This window comes from Schistocerca piceifrons, chromosome 3 (genome assembly GCF_021461385.2).
Source record: "Schistocerca piceifrons isolate TAMUIC-IGC-003096 chromosome 3, iqSchPice1.1, whole genome shotgun sequence".
In the NCBI taxonomy this organism is placed as follows: domain Eukaryota; kingdom Metazoa; phylum Arthropoda; class Insecta; order Orthoptera; family Acrididae; genus Schistocerca; species Schistocerca piceifrons.
The window spans coordinates 736,190,645-736,214,676 of record NC_060140.1 but is presented as its reverse complement, the minus strand read 5'-3'; the positions used below and the strand labels follow the sequence as shown (position 1 = coordinate 736,214,676).

The window sequence follows — 24,032 nt, the reverse complement described above, 5'->3', positions numbered from 1 at the left end:
TTTGTGTATCGTCTACTGATGTGGAAATCGGAAACATACCTTTTGCATTTTCTTTTGTCCATGCTTTCAAGACGGCATCGTCGTTTCCGTTAGGTTGGCCTCGAGTACCAATTACAACATCGAGAATTCCGTAAGCCTTTAAGATTGCAGTTATCTGGAATTTTCATGTCTGATAAGTTGTAGCCTCCAGCTTTGAGATGTATTTTGAAGACACTTCTTCAGACATTACAGATTTATCTCTTCTATTCGTCCGTACACAGGACAGTCGGGATACGTAATGTTTATATGAAATAACAACATTCCTCACGCAAACCGAGCGATGCCTGGGCCCATAATCTGATGTGGATACTGGAGGTTTCCTAAGAGAGATTAATAAAGCTGTGTATGAGCTTATTTTATTAATTAAAATGACTGGCTTTCTTTACAACGGCTGGCTTTTCACATGCAACAAATGCAATACAAAGAATACTATTACTGCAAAGAAGACAAACAGCTGCGCTCGTATAAATAAACTCTATGCACTAGTGGTCAGAATGTGAGCATAAACGGAAGAAGAACTGCAAACACACGCAAATGCAATTACGCAAAACCTTTACAACACCTGGCGAGTGTAATCCGACAGCTGGAAAAAATTACTCGCTGTGCAAAGTGATTCTCTTGATCAGTTTCATTAATTAGCCTATCGATTTGATATCAGTGGCATGCTGCTGTGCGGGGAGGGGGGGGGGGCGAGGGCTAGAGTACCATGGTTATGACTGGGGAGTTGGAGCGGTAATCAGGCGTGTTTTCGTTACGGAGAGATCTTTTAACGAAATTTCAGTCTCCCACCCACACAGGGAGGGATGACCATCCTAACAAAATCAGCTATATTACTGAATTTAGAATGTGATACTTAGTATAAACCTGATATTTACAACTTCTGTGTGCTGATAGCTTAAGAGACTTCGTATATGATGAAGCATTTGGTTAGTTTAAGAGATTCCGAAAGTAAAGAAGCATTCTGTGACCGAGGTAGAGCATGCTCTTAGCACTCCCTCATGAGCCAACAATGAGTTTAATATCCTAGTCCTGTGATGTAGGACTTAATAGATATTAAGCTGATTAGAACAGATTTTTTTACCTGATGGGAGAATACTTACAGGAAATGTAACCTACGCCATACTGTTACAGGTTTTCACAAGTAACGATACTATAGCGATGTGAAAGCGCATGTATGCCTTGATTTCTTATTTTTTCGAAAATAGCTCGTATAAAAGTGAGGAATCTACATTTTGCGTGAGGAACTCGAAGTGTACGGTCAACAATATTGCTGTCTCCGACTGAGTCAAGTGGATTTTTTAAACTAGGAGTCAATGTATTCGCCCAAGCTTCAACTGCTTGTCTCGCTATGTCTACAGCCAGCAACTGACCAGAAGGGGAGGCTTAGCCTCGCGTGACTGGCAGGTACAAAGATCGATTCCGGCTACCGGCTACCCGCAGCCAAAGGGGGCTAGCGAAGTACCCACTATTTCGGGTGGGTGGCGACAGAAGTGGAGTGTGTGTTGAATGAGAAAATTCAATATGGCAGGTGTTTGTGATTGACGATAGTTTCACCCATGTAAATTGATAAGCTGACTGCTTAGTGACAGTCTCTTTGACCTCTGAGCAATCGGTAGAGCCGGCATGTGGATCCCGGGAACAGGGCTGGCGCAAGGCACGTGCGAAACGTGCGGCCGCACGAGGCGGCACTTTTCGAGGGGCGGCAAATCTGCCACCCCCCACTTTTTTTTTATGATAAACTCAACATTCATTCCCAAGAGAGGATTCGAAACCAAAACTCGGAGGGAGCAGCTCTGGGAACTGTGGCATGGCGCCTCGACTACCTGCCGGCCGCCCCTGTTGAACAAGGGGAGGGAGGAGGACTAATTTCTTCCTCACCACGTAAATACGCTGCGAGGAATTACAAGGGATAAAGACATTGCTAATAAGCCTGGCATAAGTTGGGTTTCGACGGATTTTTGAAAATTTTTGCTATCCGTTTCTGAGTGATAGTGGGACGTTTTGGTTTTTGAGCCATGAAACACCTGTCTCCGCCTGCATGAACAAAAATTAAACTCTGAGCGGGACTTTTGTTTGACAATAGTACCCGCACACTATCACTTTGCCAAAATTTATTTATTGTATAATGCGTGTGAATCCGTGTTTCAGCTTAGTAAACTACTGGTCGCTTTGATTCTGATGAAAACCTAAGAAAGTATGGTCTTTTAGCTACAATGCCCTCTCGCCTGCACAAAACAAAACATTAATTTTGACACCTAAAACGAAAATCCATGCACAGAACATTGCTTCTAAGGGTTTCCTTGCTAGCTTTGAAGCTCATTTCTGTTTGAGAAAAGTTGTGCAGTTTTCGCAAAGTTCGTATTTCTATTGTTCGTAATGCCATAGAAATTGCTGCCTGATAATACATTTATCCATATCATAGGTCACATACTTATTGTGAGCTTCTTGCTTCTTCTTCTTGGTCGCTAGTTTAACCGTATCCTCGCTGTACCTCGTCACGTGACCTAGTTCCTGGCACTGCCGCGTCACCTCATCGCCTTTCCAGGCAATAGGTATTGTTGCGTTCGCCATAACGAAAACTACAGAATTTGTTTCGGTAGTTGGCCGAGGGAGTCAAGATTGGTCAGAAGAACTTTCATTGTGTTTCGTAAGAACAGAAGAATTGGTGCGTACGAATTTCTTGCAACTTGGGATGTAATAGTCTTTTCATATAACGTACAATTAGTATTGTGGATGCACGTTACTCATAAGTTAGAATTTTTCTCCTTCTAGATTGCAGAATAGGAAAATTTATTTTTCTTATGATCTGTTACTTCAAAATTGGCAAGTCGGCAAATAAGCACGTGTCATCCCAACAGCTAGAATGAAAATAAAGCGAAGAAAAGTGAAGTGATACGGCGATGACTAACTTGTTACCCCTTATTCCATAATCAGACACGAAGTAAGTGACACATGGAAATTACGACAGATGTCGAGTGTCAGTTCTTTGAAATGAACAACAACAGTGCAGTGATTTAATATATTTCGACTAGCATTGGTACCCGTCGATGTCCGGGTGTGTGTTTAATGCATTATTATGTTACTCCATCTCCTTATTCTTCCTTTCTCCATTGTCTTCCACCACACTCTTTGACCGCTTCACCTGCGTCTGTAGTGAAATTCGGCCTGAAATTCAATTTCACGCGGCTCAATTCTTATCACTTCATCTCCTGAACAGTGTATCCTACAGTAATATAATTTTCCGTTTACGTGCAGTGGAATATCAGGAAATTGTCTGTGAAGTGGGTTGCAAATAAAGTTAGTACACTGACATCAACAGTTAGTTTCATGTAATCGTTCTTTACAGGCTGGATCGAAACATGTCCGACAGTAGAAAAAGACAGTCTAGCAGTGAATATAGGAAAAGACGGGCGCTGAAGGAAGATGACGATAAGAAGCAAAAGGATGCACTACAACGATATTTCAAGCCAAAGAGGGAACGACCTAGCAGCGGCGAGGGTGGAAAATAGATCCTGAAAGTACAGAAACTAGTGGAGCTACTGCAGCTACATCTTGATCTTCAGGACATGACCAGAAAGTTGACGAACACAGTACTGCGACCACCGCATACAGTAGCAACGCTGACGGTGGGCCATCCACAACATGTTCAATAGACCTCGTCTGGACTCAAGATCTGCTTTGTGACGAAAGCACCGAGATTGAAACATCAGGCAGAACTGAAATTAGGCGACCCGATTCGGAAAATACCGGAGGAACATCAACCGAAGTACTCACCACCAGAGAAGGGATTGAAGGCCAGCCTAAACTGGAAGAAACAACTGACTCAGATCTCGGAAGATGGCCGGAAATTATTACCGACTGCATTCAAACGACTTTGGTCATGCGAGGTCCTCCCGAGTGCATGAAGAAAGCTGAAGAATGTCCTAAAAACGCGGACAACCGGCGTTTCAGCCGTGTGCACTACAGCTATTCTTTGAAGAGTTTAGAAGAAGCAGATAGACATTGGTTGGTGTAGTCAAAGAGTAAGGATGCTGTGTTCTTCTTTTGTTACAAACTTTGTCCCGTCATCTACAGTAAAAACTACAAAGAACGGTACAAGCGACTGGCGACACCTTGTTTCGTATCTCGAAAGTCACGGGAAGCCTACCGAGCATTTGAATTCACATAAAAAGTGGATCGTGTTTTCCGAGGGACTGAAAAAGTCATGAACTGTCGAGGCCCATCATCAAAGGCTTCTGAATACTGAAAGCGAACATTGGAAAAATGTTCTTGAGCGCTTAATAGCAATAATTCATTTCCTTGGTCGGCAATGTCTGCCTTTGAAAGGAAGTACAGATACACTCTTTCAGCCTGACAACGGAAACTTCTTGAAACTCGTTGAATTATTCGGAAAGTTCGACAAGGGTCATCATTATCTTGGAAAAGAAACACAGAATGAAATAATTCATCTTATTGGATCATCTATAACCAACAACATTCTATTAATGATGAAATCTGCAAAGTATTACAGTATAATTCTGGACTGCACACCAGATATTTCAAAAGTTGAGCAGATGACAGTTGTGGTACGTTTCGTTCAGGAGACAAGACTCGACGGGGTATACGATATCCGAATTCGGGAGCATTTCCTGGGATTTCTTCCAGTGCCCGATTCTTCAAGCTCCACTTTGACGCAGGTCGTACTCAAGTTCTTGGAAGATAAAAAAATCCTACTGTGCAACATGAGAGGGCAAGGATACGACAACGGAGCAAACATGAAAGGTAAGAAGTCTGGTCTCCAGAAAAGAATTTCAGATACGAACAAGAGAGCATTTTATGTACTATGTAGCAGTCAGTCATTGGATCTTGTTCTAAACGATGCCGCTATGTCTTCTAAGTATGCTGTTTCCATGTTTTCGACAGTGAAAAGCTTGTATGACTTCTTCTCGTCCTCCTTTCGACGTTGGGATGTCTTGAAGTATCTGCCTAACCTTTCGCTAAAGGCACTGTGCGATACTAGGTGGGAAAGTTGCGCGATACTAGGTGGGAAAGTCGCACCGATGCACTTACTCCCCTGAGGTTTCAAATTAGAGGCGTTTATGATGCACTGGATCAGATATCAGAAGAATTCGATAGCATGACCGCTCACGAAGCAACGTCACTTGCGAATCAAATAAAAAAATTAAACCTTTCTAATTTCTCTGGTAATCTGGTACGACGTTCTGCTTCACATCAGTGTAGTCAATAAGACCCTCCAGACCATTGACATAAATGTTTCTGAGGCCGTGGAAATGCTTGAAAAAACGAAAGCGTATTTTGAGACCTGCAGAACAGAAGAGAAGTTTGTGTCTTTCTCGATGGATTCCAAAGAATTGGCTACAGAATTAGAGCTAGAAGATCTAACGCCACCACGAATAAGTGTTTCCTGGCGACGAAGTATGAAGCCAATACACTTTACCTAGGAAGGAAGGGATGAGACAATAGATGACCCAACAAAACGTTACAAGATTGAATTCTACTATTATCTTTTAGATATAGTAAACACATCTTTGGGTGAGAGATTCAATAAACTGAAATCTCATTGTGATTATTTTGATTTTCTCTACGACATCGGTGAGCTGAAGAATGCACCTCCTGGCAGCCTGGACACAAAGTGTAGAAACCTCGCAGCGATTTTGCAAGATCGTGAGTCAAGCGGTATTGATGCACTGGAGTTGAGGGAAGAACTAAAAGTGCTTTCAACATTGTTGAAACCTGGAATAGGTCCCAAAGAGACTCTGAAGTTTATAGGAAGACATAATTTTTGCCCTAATGTTAACATTGCTCTGAGAATTGTCCAAACACTCCCAGTGACAGTTGCAAGTGGAGTCTCTCAAAACTGAAATTGATAAAGACATACCTCCGATCAAAGATGAGCCAAACTTGTTTGAGTGATCTTGTAACAATATCGATTGAGCACGAGCTTGCAGAGAACTTAAATTACACAGATCTTGTGAAAGACTTTGCACAAGCAAAAGCAGGAAGGTTCAATTTGCTAGTATTATTTTAAATTTTCATATTATGGTCAGTGTCTTGGTTATTTACTGTGTTGTTTCTTATTTTGTTCAACATTAAATAGTTATCGTAAATATTATTTTTCAAATCAAATTATTAAATTGTAAATAAATTGTTTTTTGTTAAATACATTATATGTTTACAACCACTGAGAAATGTTTATTTACCTTATCTGTAAGTTCATCCTGCACGGGATTAGCCGAGCAGTCTGGGGCGCTGCAGTCAATGACTGTGCGGTTGGTCCCGGTGGAGGTTCGACTCCTCCCTCGGCCATAGGAGTATGTGTTTGTCCTTGGGATAATTTTGGTTAAGTAGTGTGTAAGCTTAGGGACTGATGACCTTAGCAGTTAAGCCCATAAGATTTTACACACATGTGAACATTTTTGTAAATTCACATGACTTATTAAAATTAGCTGGATTTCTTCAATCAGGTTTGACTCCATTTTTGAGCTGGTGCTCAGCGACTGTTTTGTACAAATAGGTAGAGAATGTCACCAGTCAGTCGCAATTTTTGTTTTTATTTTCCAGATCTACATATATTTCGGGCACAGTGTGGCTATTCTCAATGCTTTGAGTTATGTTTACATCAAAAGTTCATGCTGCACGTCGTCGTAACTGCCGTCTGTGTCACGTCTGCTGTGCAGCGAGCTACGTTAATTTAAGTATTAACTGTATTTTTCTTACTTGTCACTTCTTCTTCCGTGTGTTGTTTTTTTTTTTTTTTTTTTTTTTTGCTTTTAGGAAGCTTTAATTGTCGAGTGCTAGTAATAGTGTTCAATAGATCTCGTGTTTGTTTTGAATACAGTCAGAGAGAGTCCCTTTAGTCAGCCATAGTGCCAGTACTGCCAGTGTCGTCGTAACTGCCGTCTGTGTCACGTCTGCTGTGCAGCGAGCTACGTTAATTTAAGTATTAACTGTATTTTTCTTACTTGTCACTTCTTCTTCCGTGTGTTTTTGCTTTTAGGAAGCTTTAATTGTCGAGAGATAGTTTAGTCAACTATCAGCCGCCTTTAGTGAATTAGCAGTCTAGTTAGGTCGATTAACTCTCTACAGTAAATTGATTTCTTAGGATGGATAGGATGTGTGACTGCTGTGTACGGACACAGGAGGTGCTGGCCACTGTTCGCGAACAGCTGAACGTGTTGATGGCCGCGGTCAGTCGTCTTCAGGCTGCTGCCTCGGATTGTAGCGGCAGTGGGAAGTCTGGTGTGTCGCACGGTACACCCCAGGTGTTACATGCTTCACCCACTGTCCCTGCTGTCGAGACATCTTCGCGGGTACCGGGCGCGGTTGGGCCACCATCTCCCCAAGGGGAGTGGCGGGTTCAGCGGCGTTCGCGGCGAACGAGGCGGAGGGTCAATGTGGAGGCTGGCCGTGTGGCATCGCCCGCTCTGCCTGTGAGTGGACATGTGTCCGCTCCTTCAGCAAGGTCCGAGCAGGCACACGGGGGGAGGGGTTTATTAGTTATTGGGAGCTCCAACGTTAGGCGGGTGATGGAGCCCCCTAGGCAAATAGAGGAAAGATCGGAGAAGAAGGCCAGTGTTCACTCTGTCTGCTTGCCGGGGGGTCTCATCCGAGATGTGGAGGAGGCCCTGCCGGCGGCACACCTATCTGCTGGTGGATAATAATTTTGATTTTTAATGTATTTTCATTCGTTGTCAACACTAACGATATCTGACTTTTTAACTCCCAGTGAGACACAGAACTATTTGCGAGATGACGGTTCAAGATGCTATTCTGAGCAGCTGGTGGAGAAAAATTCGGTAGCTGACGTCTCTTTGTGTGTAGTCAACAACGATATGTGTGGGGCTCTATTCCCAGTGAGCGCTGAACTCTTCGTCATACTATTTCTAGTTCAAACATGCTCACATGTCACTGCTGGGGCAACAAACCCATATTTAACGTTCGTTTTCTCTAGAATATAACAGCGATAGGTGCCGGGTTGGAGTCCTAGGAAGGAAAAAATTAATGTTTCGTCTCGTCATTTCAGTTAAAACATCTAGTTACTGCCGCGAAAATCCGATATGTCACATTTGACTGTGTTCGATAGCAATCCGATTAGGTACTGGGTTCGAATCCGTGTCCAACACAAAGCTTTACCTCACGGCATTTCAAGTAAGTTACTTGTGAAGAAGCAATATTTAACATCCCTCGTAGTTCGTTAACAGGGACAATAGATGCTGGGTAGGAATTCGCGTCTGTTAAAAATGTTTGCGTTATGCAATTTAAAGTTGATATTTGCTAACTGATACTGTCTAAAATCAAGGTATATCACTCTCTGTATGCCTAATCAGGAATGACTGTTAGTTTCCGTCAGTCACGAAATCTTTGCCTAGTCTGCATGAGCTGGGTTCGAATCCATATGCGGAACAAGACGGTTTGTCGTGTCATTTAAAGTTCATACATATTCTCAACTAGCTGCTCGTGAATAACTTAAATTTTTAATGTCATTTTGTGTTAAATAATAAGTACGGTATGTTACTTTGAAGAGGAAATCATGAATACGACGAACTTACTACGTGCATTACCAATCTGACGTAATAATGAGAGTGGTAACATTTCAGGTATGTCATTTATTGTAATAAATGTGAGCTTACAAGCCTTAAGGACAGTCTTATCTGTGATAAGGTGTTCCCTGATATTTGTAGTATCGTGGTATTACTTTACATCTTGAGTTATTGCGATACAGAGCAGTGTTTTCTAGTGGTGACTTATTGGAACCATTTTCAATAGTCAAACGACTGTACCAAGGAGCGATTAGAGGACCTGCTAGACAGCTGCGTTTTGCCGGTTGCATGCGAATCAGGCGAAATGCAATTCAGGTCGTTCGGATACTTTTGAGCACGACTGTACATCTCGAGGTGAAAACGTACGAAAATGCACAACTGCACTTTTGCGAACTTCTGTTTTATTTTCGCATCAATACTGTTGTGAACCCACCATCTGGTTCAAATGGTTCAAATGGCTCTGAGTACTATGGGACTTATCATCTGTGGTCATCAGTCCCCTAGAACTTAGAACTACTTAAACCTAACTAACCTAAGGACATCACCCACATCCTTGCCCGAGGCAGGATTCGAACCTGCGACCGTAGCGGTCACGCGGTTCCAGACTGAAGCGCCTAGAACCGCACGGCCACACGGCCTGCCCCCACCATCTGGTATCAATGCATTACATTATCATCCATTACATATAATCATTTTGATAGTACACTTGATATTATAGATGAGTAGGACACAAGACAGGACATAGATAATGTCCGTTTGACGTCAACAGTGTGTAACATTTTACTTTTTTTGAATAGGACAATGTTCCTCTCCAATAATTTTTAGATTAGTTACAATAAGCTTACGCTACAAGAGAATTCGCTTGTATTTTTCAATATGTGGTCTGTTGTCGGTTTGAAGGCCCTCCATAACATCGGCAACGTAGTGCAACTCCACCGAGGGCTGTCTGGAGTAGGGTGGAGATAGCAATATGAAAGTTGCGAGCTGTCGAAGACGATCTTCATATTCCTAATGCGATTAGGACATCGTATTCTCTTGACGACGTTTAGCACCTGTGCGGTCAGTCACCCAATTTCAGAATTCATGTTGAGTAATCCTGCTAAATTCCCATAATATTGTCTTTTTATATTGATGAGTAATATGGATAGTCGTCACGTTCATGTGACGTCTACAACGCAAATTTAATGTTACTATCCTAGGAACTAACCTGCAATACGTTTTGTATTTCATAATCGGAACTATCTGCATTAACCGTCATCAGAGCAATGTCAGGGAACAGAATGCAGCAGTGCCTTGGTACCTACTTGAGGACCTGCTTGAGTCGTGTTCTAAGGAAAGGGTAGTTGCTGGTTCACATTATATTACACTAGCGAGAAGTACCGACTTTTCCTTTTCTCTGCAAACATCCAGAACTAAATTCAGTAACTAAATGCTAAGAATATATTTGCATTGTGCCAACTCAAAGATCAATAGATATGGATATAGATATAGATATAGATGTTTATATTTAAAGCCATTCTCGTTCTGCGTTGGAATAAACATCATTCATTATTTGCTTGTTCTTGTTACGATTGTTATTGTCATTCTCTCACTCGCAAGAGTTTTCACATTCCTATTTGGTATCGATGCACATGAAGAGTGGCAATGAAAGAAGGGAATACTGAATGTTACGTCATGCAGAATACACACATTTTCTTCGGCTCCTCGTGATCTACGCTACAGGAGAAGTGAGATACATAAAGTTGACAGTGTGAGGACAGTCATGCTGGCACAACTCTGCAACTACACAGAGTTACCAGGTAAAATGGTGCTGCGGAATCGAAAGTGTAGTACGGACTTTGCCACAGTAGCAGACAGCTGCTAATTTCGGACCACGACCGTGGATTACCCTTCGGTCAGTGCTGGTTAGAGTGTTGCAACTGTAAATGGAAGGCTTTGTTTGATAGTCTTGTGCTGATGCTGTCTGAATAAATTATGCCATTGGATAAAAAGCGGTTTAGTTTTGAGACCTAACCCACGAGGGGGGAAGGCACAGTGGTCTGCTTCAGGAATTCCAAGCAATAAAACACAAAAAACAACCCAGGAATGGTTCGAACAGCTACTTTCATGCAGAGACGTGCATTTGGAATCTGTTCATCGTTACGGGGTCAAACAAGAGGGTAACATTACTGAAACAATGATCGGGCTACTTAGTATATAATAGAGCATACAGATTTCAAGGAGCAAACGTATGAAGACGCAGACTTCCTCGTTATCAATATGTGCGGCATATCTTTCGTGTTAACGAAAGTAAATTCCCGCTTTACCTCTTCTTACGTCTCAAATGAAATGAATGCCATGAGGAATCGAATATTTGTTGACTGCGTCTCTTCTTGCTTCCATCCTTACCAACACAATTCTTCATTCTCGTGGTAATCATGACATTCTATGTGTATGCTGCAAAAGATTGCACGTGGACATATTCGACATCGAGGTGCAAAGCGTTTGGTATCTTACATTATATTCAATTCGAATAAGCTTCCGATGTATTTTTACTTCGTTTGTATTTTTAGATGATTATGAACGATACGGAAAATTATCTCACATGCTTTATGTTGAATGAGAAACATTGAATGATCCGTTTTGCTTTCCCTACGTTGAAATGATATAATGTCGGCGTCAATAGCCTTGTTCCACGCCGGAAGCTGATGCTTGTATCATTCTGGATTAATGATAATTGAATGTCTCAAATGTACACATAGCCCACATGGTGACGTCAGAAACCATCAGGGGAGAACGCCGCATAAAAACCAAACGTGCACGCGCGTCTCCACTCTGAAGAACCGTATTGGAGAATCACGGCAAGCATTTCGCTGAAGAACTGCCTCGTCAGAGAGCCGAGAAATGGCAGCGTCGTAGCAAGTATTTGTCAACACTCTGATAGTGCATTTACTTCCGGGTGTAGGCCGGCATTACCTCGCTAAATTCACTTGACATTCGTTTTCCACATCGAAGACTCGTACGATATAATCCACAGTAAGATGACACAATTAGAAAGTATATTTAATTTCTGGACTCCACATAAGTAACACCTGTTTGTGTGTGCACTCGGGAGGACGACGGTGCAATCCCGCGCCCGGCCATCCTGATTTAGGTTTCCAGTGATTTCCCTAAATCGCTTCAGGCAAATGCCGGGATGGTTCCTTAGGAAGGGCACGGCCGATTTCCTTCCCCATCCTTCCCTAATCCGAGCTTGAGCTCCGTCTCTAATGACATCGTTGTCGACGGGACGTTAAAACAGTAATCTCCTCCTCCTCTGTTTGTGTGTTTAAGGTTGCGTTTTGAGGCTCAGGCAACATCGCAGTGACTATAGTCCGCCTCTTGACGCCAGTGTGTCGTTAGCTCAGAGGTTCCCTTGTGCGTTGCAGTGCTCGTACTACATGCCATAGCAGTTCGAATCACGGTAGAAGCCGCTGAATACAACCTTTTATTTTCCATTTTAATTAATGGAGTTGCAAACTGCTAGTAAAAATTCCTTATGCGAAATCTGAAGAATGCCTTTAAACATCAATCTTCGTCCGATTTCGACTTAGTAAATAAAGTTAATACATGGATGTCTGCTTTGCAAATGCCAAGGTGCTTCACTGTAAAATAGGTCCTGAAAAGATTCAAACCGACTGTCAACGATACAAATTTGAGCTTTGTTCGTCATGTAGGTCTAACATGTCAGAAGGTTGTTTATGAAGTGCACATGTTGATTAATATAGTTCCCTTCTTCTAAATTTTTGCAATAGCATTTAACTGTAGACGTTTTCTAACACCGGCGTTAGCAATTCCTTTCCGTTCTCTGAAACCTTCAAAACGACAAATTTTTTCTGGTTTAAATCTGATGACCTTAACTATCACTTCCGATCAACAATAAATACTTCATGAACCCATACATGGAACTCCAAATGTGCAGTGTTCCTGCACTGCTACAGAGCATGCATTGCAAGGTATTCACACAGTTTATCGCATAGACTTACCATAAGGAATGAAACAAGAACTGTAACACACTTTACACTACAGACGCTCACTCTGGCTTGACGAAAACATCCAAACATTGACCAAAAGTTGCACAAATAATTGAGTTTGAAAGGAAAAGAAACGAGGTATGAAGCATTTATAAATTCATCGACTGTAGTGAGACGGTTTAATTTCGTCCCAGTCTATAAAATTAATTTCGGGCCATACTCAGCTCTTGCCGATTAATGTAATACAATACCCGCCTACTAATCAGGGCGTCTGTCTCCGATGCTTTTGAGCGTGAATGGAAACTGTAGAAATTTTCTGTGAAGCAACATTTAATAATAAAGCGTTTTAAATCATCAAAAGCGATGAGCGGTAGCAGGCGCTTTCGATAAAGAACGGGGGAGTGCAGGGCAGCTGCTGTCGCCACAGCCGCTGCCAGTAGCCAGCAAATGGATCCCGGAGCTTTGCCGCATACGGCGTCCAGAGGAGGACAGTCTGCAGGAAATCTGCCGCAAAATCGTTACTGGATAAAATTTTGATATTGGTGTGTCAGAAAGCGAAATAGCTTGAATCTGCGCTACCATTACATTCACGTCTTCAGCATTCAGACAAAAGAGGCTATAAATATATTTTATGCCAGCTGCTCTCGATCCACTGACATTATGAACAGAAACAACGCACGCTACCGCTAGACCACAGGCGTAATCAGCCTAGGGTTTCTCTATCATGGGACAAGTTGTCCTCCAGGAAGTGCCGCAGTCTACAGTGTTGCCAGATTGTGCAGATAACCGGACTTAGAGAATTAGCGAGTTGGCCAGTTTTTTTGTCCCATGTCGCGATCGGCGTGAACTTAGCCTCTGAAGCGGCCGGCCGCCGGTCGAGTTTTATGTCAAAGAGTGTACATGTGGGTTTTTTAGGTTAGAGAATTCCCTCCCTACGCCCGACAAGACGCCTCCTGAGACGCGGCAAGGTAGGAGTAGGCAAAATGCAACAGGGAATAACAATATTAATCTGCTAATAGTAAACTGCAGGAGCGTCTATAGAAAGGTCCCAGAACTGCTCTCATTAATAAACGGCCACAATGCCCACATAGTACTAGGGCTGGCTGAAACCAGATGTAAACAGTACTGAAATCCTAAACTCAGATTGGAATGTATACCGCAGAGACAGGCTGGACAGTGAAGGGGGAGGCGTGTTCATAGCGCTAAGAAGTGCAATAGTATCGAAGGAAATTGACGGAGATCCGAAATGTGAAATAATTTGGCTGAAGGTCACGGTTAAAGCAGGCTCAGACATGGTAATTGGATGTCTCTATAGGCCCCCTGGCTCAGCAGCTGTTGTGGCTGAGCAGCTGAAGGATAATTTGGAAAATATTTCGAGTAGATTTCCCCACCATGTTATTGTTCTGGGTGGAGACTTTAATTTGCCGGATGTAGACTGGGAGACTCAAACGTTCATAACGAGTGGCAGGGACAAAGAATCCAGTGAAATTTTTTTAAGTGCTTTATCTGAAAACTACCTTGAGCAGTTAAACAGAGAACCGACTCGTGGCGATAACATATTAGACCTTCTGGTGACAAACAGACCCGAAGTATTTGAAATAGTTAACGCAGAACAGGGAATCAGCGATCATAAAGTGGTTACTGCATCGATGATTTCAGCCATAAATAGAAATATTAAAAAAGTTAGGAAGATTTTTCTGTTTAGCAAAAGTGACAAAAAGCAGATTTCAGAGTACTTGATGGCTCAACACAAAAGTTTTGTCTCAAGTACAGATAGTGTTGAGGATCAGTGGACAAAGTTCAAAACCATCGTACAATATGCGTTAGATGAGTATGTGCCAAGCAAGATCGTAAGAGATGGAAGGGAGCCACCGTGGTACAACAACCGAGTTAGAAAACTGCTTCGGAAGCAAAGGGAACTTCACAGCAAACATAAACATAGAAAAAGCCTTGCAGACAAACAAAAATTACGGGAAGCGAAATGTAGTGTGAGGAGGGCTATGCGAGAGGCTTTCAATGAATTCTAAAGTAAAGTTCTGTGTACTGACTTGGCAGAAAATCCTAAGAAATTTTTGTCTTATGTCAAAGCGGTAGGTGGCCCAAAACAAAATGTCCAAACACTCTGTCACCAAAGTGGTACTGAAACAGAGGATGACAGACTAAAGGCCGAATACTAAATGTCTTTTTCCAAAGCTGTTTCACAGAGGAAAACTACACTGTAGTTCCTTCTCTAGATTTTCGCACAGATGACAAAATGGTAGATATCGAAACAGATGACAGAGGGATAGAGAAACAATTAAAATGGTTCAAAAGAGGAAAGGCCGCTGGACCTGATGGGATACCAGTTCGATTTTACACAGAGTACGCGAAGGAACTTGCCCCCCTTCTTGTAGCGGTGTACCGTAGGTCTCTAGAAGAGCGTAGCGTTCCAAAGGATTGGAAAAGGGCACAGGTCATCCCCGTTTTCAAGAAGGGACGTCCAACAGATGTGCAGAACTATAGACCTATATCTCTAACGTCGATCAGTTGTAGAATTTTGGAACACGTATTATGTTCGAGTATAATGACTTTTCTGGAGACTAGAAATCTACTCTGTAGGAATCAGCATGGGTTTCGAAAAAGACGATCGTGTGAAACCCAGCTCACGCTATTAGTCCAAGAGACTCAGAGGGCCATAGACACGGGTTCCCAGGTAGATGCCGTGTTTCTTGACTTCCGCAAGGCGTTCGATACAGTTCCCCACAGTCGTTTAATGAACAAAGTAAGAGCATATGGACTATCAGACCAATTGTGTGATTGGATTGAAGAGTTCCTAGATAACACAACGCAGCATGTAATTTTAAATGGAGATAAGTCTTCCGAAGTAAGAGTGATTTCAGGTGTGCCGCAGGGGAGTGTCGTAGGACCGTTGCTCTCCACAACATACATAAATGACCTTGTGCATCACATCGTAAGTTCACTGAGGCTTTTTGCGGATGATGCTGTAGTATATCGAGAGGTTGTAACAATGGAAAATTCTGTTGAAATGCAGGAGGATCTGCAGCGAATTGACGCATGGTGCAGGGAATGGCAATTGAATCTCAATGTAGACAAGTGTAATGTGCTGCGAATACATAGAAAGAAATATCCCTTATCATTTAGCTACAATATAGCAGGTCAGCAACTGGAAGCAGTTAATTCTATAAATTATCTGGGAGTACGCATTAGGAGTGATTTAAAATGGAATGATCATGTAAAGTTGATCGTCGGTAAGACAGATGCCAGACTGAGATTCGTTGGAAGAATCCTAAGGAAATGCAATCCGAAAACAAAAGAAGTAGGTTACAGTACACTTGTTCGCCCACTGCTTGAATACTGCTCAGCATGTGGGATCCGTACCAGATAGGGTTGATAGAAGAGATAGAGAAGATCTAATGGACAGCAGCGCGCTTCGTTACAGCTCATTTAGTAATCGCGAAAGCGTTACAGAGATGATAGATAAACTCCAGTGGAAGACTCTGCAGGAGAGACGCTCAGTAGCTTCACCGAGGAGTAAAGCAGTATATTGCTCCCTCCTACGTGTATCTCGCGAAGAGAGCATGAGGATAAAATCAGAGAGATTAGAGCCCACACAGAGGCATACCGACAGTCCTTCTTTCCACGAACAATACGAGACTGGAACAGAAGGCAGAACCGATAGAGGTACTCAAGGTACCCTCCGTCACACACCGTCAGGTGGCTTGCGGAGTATGGATGTAGATGTAGATGTAGACTGTACAATTTTAATTTCTATATTCAGTTTGAGTCAGTGGTGTACCTGAGGTATGTGGCGCCCCTGGCAAGAATTTAAAATGGTGCCCTCAAAAGAACCCCCACCCCAGGAAGCAAAGAATGTACCCCCTTATCAATACAGAGAGATTGATATTTTCCCTTGTCCCTAAAAAATGTGAAGGTGTTTCTTGGCAAACACACACACACACACACACACACACACACACACATACATATATATATATATATATATATATATATATATATATATATACTCCTGGAAATTGAAATAAGAACACCGTGAATTCATTGTCCCAGGAAGGGGAAACTTTATTGACACATTCCTGGGGTCAGATACATCACATGATCACACTGACAGAACCACAGGCACATAGACACAGGCAACAGAGCAAGCACAATGTCGGCACTAGTACAGTGTATATCCACCTTTCGCAGCAATGCAGGCTGCTATTCTCCCATGGAGACGATCGTAGAGATGCTGGATGTAGTCCTGTGGAACGGCTTGCCATGCCATTTCCACCTGGCGCCTCAGTTGGACCAGCGTTCGTGCTGGACGTGCAGACCGCGTGAGACGACGCTTCATCCAGTCCCAAACATGCTCAATGGGGGACAGATCCGGAGATCTTGCTGGCCAGGGTAGTTGACTTACACCTTCTAGAGCACGTTGGGTGGCACGGGATACATGCGGACGTGCATTGTCCTGTTGGAACAGCAAGTTCCCTTGCCGGTCTAGGAATGGTAGAACGATGGGTTCGATGACGGTTTGGATGTACCGTGCACTATTCAGTGTCCCCTCGACGATGACCAGTGGTGTACGGCCAGTGTAGGAGATCGCTCCCCACACCATGATGCCGGGTGTTGGCCCTGTGTGCCTCGGTCGTATGCAGTCCTGATTGTGGCGCTCACCTGCACGGCGCCAAACACGCATACGACCATCATTGGCACCAAGGCAGAAGCGACTCTCATCGCTGAAGACAACACGTCTCCATTCGTCCCTCCATTCACGCCTGTCGCGACACCACTGGAGGCGGGCTGCACGATGTTGGGGCGTGAGCGGAAAACGGCCTAACGGTGTGCGGGACCGTAGCCCAGCTTCATGGAGACGGTTGCGAATGGTCCTCGCCGATACCCCAGGAGCAACAGTGTCCCTAATTTGCTGGGAAGTGGCGGTGCGGTCCCCTACGGCATTGCGTAGGATCCTACGGTCTTGGCGTGCATCCGTGCGTCGCTGCGGTCCGGTCCCAGGTCGACGGGCACGTGCACCTTCCGCCGACCACTGGCGACAACATCGATGTACTGTGGAGACCTCACGCCCCACGTGTTGAGCAATTCGGCGGTACGTCCACCCGGCCTCCCGCATGCCCACTATACGCCGCCCTCGCTCAAAGTCCGTCAACTGCACATACGGTTCACGTCCACGCTGTCGCGGCGTACTACCAGTGTTAAAGACTGCGATGGAGCTCCGTATGCCACGGCAAACTGGCTGACACTGACGGCGGCGGTGCACAAATGCTGCGCAGCTAGCGCCATTCGACGGCCAACACCGCGGTTCCTGGTGTGTCCGCTGTGCCGTGCGTGTGATCATTGCTTGTACAGCCCTCTCGCAGTGTCCGGAGCAAGTATGGTGGGTCTGACACACCGGTGTCAATGTGTTCTTTTTTCCATTTCCAGGAGTATATATATGCAGTATATATATGCAGTATTGTTAATTTACAGAAATTTAAGACAGAACGAAACTAATTTACAGCCCAGAATCAAAGATGTTATGAAGGATTAAAAAACAGAAACACACATTTAAAGACAAAAACTCGTTATATTTTACAAAGTCTATTTCTAGGAATACCTATATCAAATTTAACTTAACGCTGTTATTAAGCTCTACTTAAATGCTAGTTTCCTGGCTTTGATTTTCGCAAAATTATCAATTAATTCCTCTTAAGTTTCGCTACCTCTTCATGTTCAGTCGATAAAGTGGCTAAATTTGACAAACGTTCCAGTCCATGGATGATCTTAAATAATTCTTGATAAGCTTTATTTTGCTGAAGCTTCGCTCACAAGAGGCCACCGTAATAGGAAGTGTTAAGTAAATTCTAAGAGCTATTTCGATATTCGCTGCGCGGGATTAGCCGAGCGGTCCGAGGCCCTGCAGTCGTGGACTGTACGGCTGGTCCCGCCGGAGGTTCGAGTCCTCCCTGGGGCATGGGTGTGTGTCTTTGTCCTTAGGATAATTTAGATTAAGTAGTGTGTAAGCTTAGGGACTGATGACCTTAGCAGTTAAGTCCCATAAGATTTCACAGACATTTGAACGTATTTGGATATTCGGATATATATCTTCTAAAGAAAGCTCTTGAATCTTTAAGAATGTCAATTGGTGTTCAACATCGTTAATGAGTTGTTTAGCATGCATTCGAAAAATTTCCGATTCTTGTGACAGCTCAACTACGTCTAGATCATGTGAATATTTAATCCCAAAATCAGCAGCATGTTTAAGAACATCAATTGGCTTTTTTTTTTTTTTTTAGAGCTTCTCCCGTTAGAAAATAAAATTCTGAAGATATTGAAGCCATTGCCTCATACCTCTTAGAGAGTTCTGCCAGGATTTGATCATAAAGCAAATTTATTTCCCTCTGAAACTCCTGTTTTGAGTCGAGATAGTCTTCATGCATTTGTTTGTTTGAATCTGAAAGACGTTGGCTTATGATATTCCATCTTTTTTCAGCAAAATTATCATCGATACCGATTTCTTGCGCTTGCTTTGTTGCATAGTCGATTGCTGGACCAATACTTTCATCTCGGATTTCCTGAATCGTATTTGACAATCCCTTTATCATTTTGCTAGTCTTGTCAACTGCAACAGTCTCTTTCTGAAGTGACTTGCTGATTTTTATCAATCGAGACTAGAATCCTTTCCCAAAGATGCAAAACACATGGGAATTTGAAGTCGATTTGCTTGATGAGTCCTTGAGCCCTCACTGACGTTTCCAGGTTCCATTTGTCTTGGTTAATATCAACCATTTCCTCCAGACTTGCATACAGTTCGTTCAATGTTCTTTTTAAAGCGGTGACTGCTCTTCGTTTGGTTGATCACCTAGTGTCGCAATGACGCTTCAACGTAATGTCGAAGTTACTTAACACAGCTTGCCACTGAAAAAAGTAAAAATCTTTTGAACTGTTCCAAAGAAAAGTAATCATTATAGGCGAAACAGCGGCAGCATGCGATCCAATAAGGTTTAAATTATGTGCAGCACATGGTACAAACCGAGCACTATCATTTTGTTTGAGGATCTGAGCTGTCGCACCGACATATTTTCCAGCCATATTGCTGCCATTATCATAACCCTGACCTCTGCAATTATCAATACTTAGCCCATCTTCTTTAAGTTTTTTAAGAATGTCCACTGAAATGCCTTCACCTGTTTTTTCATTAGTGGTGATAAAGTCAATGAAACTTTCTTTAACTTGACACTTCCCATCCGACAAGTCAACCAATCTAATAACTCAGCTAATTTGCTCAATGTGAGTACTGTCTGGTATGCAGTCAAAGATGATCGAAAAGTATTTTCCATTTTTTTATTTGATTCAAGATTTTCTGCCTCACGTTACTTCCAGTTAAAGTTATGAGCTCATTTTAGACTTTAGGGAAAAAGTAACTGAGTTCCATTTTATTTGATTTAACGTATGCCATATGTTCTAATGTGCTTAAAAAAAACTCCACTACTTGACTCGACAATGATTTCTTTCTTTGCTGTTCCTCGAACTGGTAGATTACTCTTAGCACAAAATATAATTACATCTATGACTATTTTCAGTATGTTCCTCCACTTCTCTACCTCCTTCTGAATACTTTCTTGTATTTCATCATCTGCAGGTTTCTTTTGTTTTAGTCGGTTTTGCAAATATTTCCACTGCATGCAACACCACTTGTGGCTGGACGAGTTTTCGTGATTGTAAATGAGAGAGTTTAAGTGTATCCGGTCATTGAAGCCTTTATTAAAATCTGAAAATGAAGATGACTTTCCATGATGATCCTTCCCAAAGAGGAAACAGGGAAAACAAAATAGAGAATCTTCCGACTGGCTATAAAGTAACTATTGTCTTCGCACACGTTCGCCATTTGTGAGCTTTTTGTAAAACCACCTGCCATCGAAACGTCTATCTCCATCCGACACGGGAAACTTGAAGGTTGATACGTCAACTATTTAAGGGCCACGTTCAACCAGCACAGTTCGAATACTATCAGTAATCAATGGATATCTAGGCCATTTATTTGGATCATTAAAAACTATTTCACCTATTTCTGGTGAACAGTCTTCTTCTAGTGGAGGTAAATAATGACAACCAATGCTGATCCTTCCTCATCTAAAGAGCTATGTGTGGAAGATTCGTACTCTTCATAGTTGTTTTCTGAAGCTGGTATGGCTACATGATGGGAAGTTGATGGTTGTGGTTGGTTGTCACTATTTGTATGTGGATGTGCTTTCGTATCATCAGATTCAAAATCGGCAATACTCTCATCTTGATCTGTTGCAGTGTTACATGTGTCCATCTCCTTTTTGGGTTTTAGCCAATTTTTCAAGTCTCCTGAAAGGAGAACTGCAGTTCTTTCCTTTTTTTTCTTAGTTTTGTAAATGCACTTCCAGATAGTTTTTAGGTCCCATCTCTTTGTTGTATGAAAGGAAATGTTTTAACCTAGAATGAAATATAAATGAAAGTAAAATGAACCTATACACATAATAATAACAATAACCTATGAATAATTTATAATGGGCCACACACAAAAGAACCCTCTGGGCTCAAGTACCACCAATTGGCTCAAGTACTCTCCCCAGGTCAGGCCGAATCTAGACAAGATAATCAGACTTGTATGTCGAAACTTGCCTTGATTTCTGCCACTTGTAGTCGATGTCACTTAAACCCACATGCCAAATTTCAGCTGCTGAGACACAGTGGAAGTTACCTAAAAGAAATCACGAAAGCATTTATTTAGTGTGTTGGCGCTTACAAGGAAAGGCCGGTCCACACGTTACGACTTGTCTGTGCAGATATCTGCGTAAATGTGTGTGCATGCAAAAGATCGCCGCAAATCAGTTATCAGATTGTAGAGCATACCCAAGAGCCGATATAGACTCAGATCACAACTTAGTAATGATGAAGAGCAGGCTTAAGTTTAAGAGAACCGTCCGAAAGAACCAGTCGGGAATTAAATGGGACACCAAAGCTCTGAGGAATGATGAGACGCGTTTGAAGATCGCGAAGGCTGTGGATACTGCAGTCGTGAATACCAGAGTAGGAAGTTCAAGTGAAGAAGAGTGGACATCTCTAAAAACAGCAATCACAGATGTTGGGATGATAAACATAGGAACAAGGAAGGTAAATACGAAGAAGCCATGAGTAACAGAGGAAATAATTCATCTGATCGATGACAGAAGGAAGTATAAAAACGTTCAGGTAAATTCAGGAATACAGAAATACAAGTCACTTACGAATGAAATAAATAGGAAATGCAGGGAAGCTAAGGCAAAATGACTGCATGAAAAATGTGAAGAAATTGAAAATGAAATGATCGTCGGTAAGACTGATTCAGCATATAGAAAAGTGAAAACAACATTCGGGGAAACAGTAAACTCAGCTGGTCTGTCAGATCACGGAGAAATCTTCACATTAATACAATGTCTGAAAATTGGTTAAAAGAAGCCATCTTGTCGGCACATATAAAAGATAACAATAAGAGTCGTCTGATGGTAATTAAAAATCGATGTAATCTGTAAGGGTCTCAAAGAACAGCTACGTGTTTGACGTTTGTGCGTCCCGTTTCGAGGCGCGTGCACTGCCGGGTAAAAAGCAACGGTGGTAACATTAAGAGTGCAGTGGGAATTCCACTACTGAGCGCAAAGGAGAGGGCAGATAGATGGGAACAATACGTGTCAGATGGAGTGCTAGAAGAAGAGACGAGTGTTGACATGGAAGACATAGGGGATCCAGTATTAGAGGCAGAATTTAAGAGGGCTTTGGAGGACTTGAAATCAAATAAGGCTGAGGAGATAGGTAATATTCCACCGGAATTTCTGAAGTCATTGAGAGAAGTAGCAACCAAACGACTGTTCAACTAGGTGAGTAGAATCTATGAAACTGGCGACGTACCATCAGACTTTCGAAAAACTATCATGCAAACAATTCCGAAGATAGCAAAGGCAGATACATGTGAGAACTACCGGACAATCAGATTAACATCTCATGCATTCAAGATACTGACGAGAATAATATATATAAGAATGGAAAAGAAATTTGAGGATCTGTTAGGTGACGATCAGTTTGGCTTTAAGGAAGGTAAAAACACCAGAGAAGCAGTCAAGACACTGCGACTGATAATGGATGCAAGACTGAAGAAAAATCAAGACGCTTTCATAGGATTTGTCGACCCAGAAAAAGCGTTCGACAATGTAAAATGGTGCAAGATGTTCGAAATTCTGAAGAGAATAGGAGTAAGGTATAGAGAAAGCTTATTCATCGACTCTTTGATTTGGTCTAAATGTCAAATATCAAGGTAAAAAACCAAAGCAGCAAAACAATGTAGAAGTGTATCAGAAATAACGGTGACAATAAATGCGTGACTATTTAATATTTCTTTGAATTCAAACAAATTTTATTGCCAGGGAAACAATATTGCGCACACGATGTTGCTTTAGAGTAGACAATACTAACGATGTAAGAGCTAGAGAATTTAGAGTTAGCCTGTTTGTTTAAAAAAAAAATTCCCATAGAGAGATACAATGTGTATCGAGAAACATATCGCAACCAGATATGACTCAAACTGAATTGCTCAGAGCTTGTTTTACGAATGCAAATTAACTAGTGCGGTATCGCCAGTTTTAGTGAACCTTGAATGCACATTGCACGTAGATCTGATTTAAAAAAAGGGAATGAGTGTTAGGACACTTTCAATCAAAGGTGAAAAATAGAAAGGCGACTTTCCATTCAACGTTTGCTATTGACACTTTTTTACACAAAAACGCCCGTTATAATCTGGATGGTTCATTGTTACCTGTGTGAATGATCCACAAACTTTGGTTCACGCCGATAATACTAGCTTTACGTACAGAAAACATTGTGAAGGGATCATCGATGTCTGGAGGGGAAAAAAAGAAAAACTGTAAGAGAGGGAGAAATAGACATCTAGCATTTTTCACACGTCAGGCTTTATTTCCGTATTAAAGAAAGTTATTGTTGTCGTTCTGTGATCTGTATTCCATACAAACGCTTTGAGAAATGCAAGAAAATTCTGCTGGATTTCATTAACCCAGAGAGTCTCAGTGGAATGCACGGAGGGACACTTCGTACCTCATGTGGCGAAACAGCAAATAGTAGTACAGTGGAAAAAATTCAGAGATACTACTAATATCTCGCTTCTACTTGGCACGTACATCAAAGTTGCTTCTTTAACACCGCTTGCTTTTATCAAAAACATTATCTGAGATTATAATGAAATTAGCTTCACTTTGATATTTATCAAATGTGATGACATTTAGGATAAAACAACTGATTTCATCTTCGATACGTACTTTTAAATCTTATATGTAATTTTAACTGGTACGTCTGTTATAAACAATATGGCAAACAGCCAAATCCCCTTAGACAGCATATCAAATGTTACTGAAATGAACAATAAAGGTGCTACAATTATCAAACACGA

The 24,032-nt window shown here is 42.1% G+C and overlaps 1 non-coding gene across 1 annotated transcript; it reads right to left on the bottom strand.

The window, feature by feature from the left end:
* Positions 1 to 961: 961 nt before the first annotated feature.
* Positions 962 to 1,146, bottom strand: LOC124790912. The gene has a single exon (XR_007016369.1). It is a non-coding gene; the product is annotated as a U2 spliceosomal RNA (small nuclear RNA).
* Between the last annotated feature and the right edge of the window lie 22,886 nt (positions 1,147 to 24,032).